The 2,753-nt window shown below is 36.8% G+C and overlaps 1 pseudogene; it reads left to right on the top strand.

The window, feature by feature from the left end:
* Window positions 1-726: 726 nt before the first annotated feature.
* LOC148570139 (protein FAR-RED ELONGATED HYPOCOTYL 3-like) lies at window positions 727-1,828 on the top strand (annotated as a pseudogene).
* The last annotated feature ends 925 nt before the right edge of the window (window positions 1,829-2,753 follow it).

Here is a 2,753-nt window from a genome sequence, read left to right as displayed (position 1 = left end):
AGATTAACTAGTCTTGTTTGAGTTTCTCTCATGGAAGATAACTTACACCTTCTTCCAATGTTGGAGATGACGAAATAAGATAAATTCTTGTTAATTATTGTTATGATTAATGACTAGGATAGAAAGCCTATGATCTCAAACCTTGCCATGAATGTCTCTCTTTATTAATTGCTTTCTTTAATTGTTCTTTTTACTTTTCTTGCCATTTATTTTCTTATCAAACTATAAAACCAAACTCCCCTTTGCGTTTTCATAGTCAATAATTAAACACTTCATTGCAATTCCTTGTGATACGACCCGGAGTCTAAATACTTCAGTTAATTTTTATTTGGGGTTTGTTACATGTGACAACTCAAATTTTTGATTGGGAGGATTGTTTGTTGGTGTATAACTATACTTGCAACGAAGTTCTTATTTCTATGAGAGAAATTCTATACCGACACGACAATTTTCACTCATCAATGCGCGCTGATGAAAAATGAGGACATCCAATCATTCAAATGGCTATTCGATTGTTGGCTCTATTGCATGGGAGGGAAGGCACCAAAAGGCATTCTTATCGACCAATGCGCATCAATTCAAAGGGCAATTGAGCTGTGCATGCCAACAATAATTCACCGGTGGTGCATCTGGAACATCATGAAGAAGATCCCAAACAAACTAAACGGCTACAAGGGACACGAAGAAATTGAACAAGAGATGAGTCATGTTGTTTAGAACTTGTACATGAAAGATTCATTTGATAGAAACTGGAACGATTTCCTCACAAAGTATGGCTTCGGAGGCAACAAGTGGCTCTTAGGTAACCGATGTTTGAATTCAAATTATTTTCATGTCGTTAAAACGTGCACAAATATCGGTTCACTGGTGCTTATGTTTTCGGTTCATTTTGCAGAGCTGTACAAGGATTGGCATATATAGATTCCTGTTTACCTGGATCACCACTTCTGGACTGGGATGAGAAGCACAAAAAGGAGCAAGAGCAAGCACGCATTGTTCAACAAGTTCATCACACGCAATAGCTCCTTGAGACAATTCGTGAAGCAATACGACAATTGCCTAGCAAGCAGAGAGCAAAGAGAGAGAGAATTCGACGTTACAGATTTTCACACCATGATATTGTGTGCAACAAAATTAACAATAGAGGCCCAGTTTCAACACGTGTATATCCATGAGAAGTTCAGGAAAGTTCATGCACAATTCAGAGGAAAAGTGAAATGCATCACAAGATCAATGCATTCCACCCTAGGTTTCACGACATACGAAGTCGTAGAGCAGGTTTCTAACTCGACATTCAATAAGTTTTTGGTTACCTACGATGTAGTATCACGAGAGGTAAAATGCTAGTGCTTCCTGTTCGAGTCAAGGGGCATATTGTGTCGCCATTCCCTGAGCATCCTAAGCTTCGAGCGAGTGGATAACGTGGCACCAAAATACATACTGGAACGCTGGAGCAAGAATATAAAGAGGAGGCACATACACATCAAGGGCAGCCAAGATGAGCCTCTACTGGAGCCGAGAAGTAAAATATTCGACGACTTAGTGTTTCAGTCACACAATATATGCGAATTTGCATCCGAGTCCGAGGAGCTTACCAGAATTCTGCATCGGGCGTTTGACAAGGTCATGGCCGAGATGCAAGAATATCAAGAGAGAAGCAAAGGAAAAAGTTCATTATCCCATGAAGAAGCGACATTGAGTGACGTGAATGACCTTCAAAGCCCGCCACGTGTCAAAACAAGAGGCTGGCCCAAGAACAAACTTGGATCAAACCTAGAAAAAAAGATCTCAAATGCCACGAAGAAAAAGACAGCTCCAACTAAGGTAAAATTGATTTGCTTTTGATTAGGAAAAATTTATTTGTGCATTTTGCTAATATACGATTTTATTATGTCTTTTGCAGTTGAACCTTTTAGACTGTGGATCAACCATTCAGTCAAGCTCCGGCCTTTACAATGCACCAGATATGAGACGATTATACGAGTTTTAGTTTTTATTAATATAAATTTCGGTTCACTGAGGTTATAAATTTCGGTTCACTGAGTTTTAGTTTTTTTATTAATATAAATGTCAGAGAGTTAGGGTGTTTCTGAAACTGAAAACTGATGGAAACATTTTTTTTATAATTAGCTCTTTGCTATATTGATATATGCAGTTGTTCGGTTCGTCCAATGTATTAATTTCAGTTCACTGTCTTTTTTGGGATTCACTGTGACCCTGGAACAAAATAGCAGCCAGACAGTTCCAACATATATAAATTGACATCTCAAACTGACAGGACAAGGAGTAATCTATTTTGAATCAGATATAAATATTAAAATTAGCTATATACATTGATAGTAAGATTAGATATATATATTAACATTTAAATTAATATTTACATATATACATTGAAAGAAGCATTGTTTGCTTTTTTAAACAAGTTAAACAAAATATTGTTAATTAGAACCAGTCGACTAGTTACAAACAGAAAAATATACAGAGTTTTTGGAATTAAAACAGCTTATACAACTTATCTCTCAAGTAAGCCTCTAAGGCCATGAAGTCTAAAACAAAAAGGGTGAGATAAAATACTACAACAAAATAAAATAGAAATAAACCAAGAGTAAAACATACTCCGCTTTGCCACCATATCCGTAATTTCACCGAGGTGAATTACGACCTGCATCTGAAAAATAACAACAAAGTATGGAATGAGAACCGGAGGTTTTCAGTATAGTAACAGTGCCCAATAATGTAAGATGTAAGGCTCG

The sequence above is a fragment of the Arachis ipaensis genome, chromosome B3, assembly GCF_059453495.1.
Source record: "Arachis ipaensis isolate K30076 ecotype BB chromosome B3, ASM5945349v1, whole genome shotgun sequence".
Classification (NCBI taxonomy): domain Eukaryota; kingdom Viridiplantae; phylum Streptophyta; class Magnoliopsida; order Fabales; family Fabaceae; genus Arachis; species Arachis ipaensis.
Note: the sequence above shows the minus strand (reverse complement) of the source record. Positions and strands in the feature narration are given on the sequence as shown.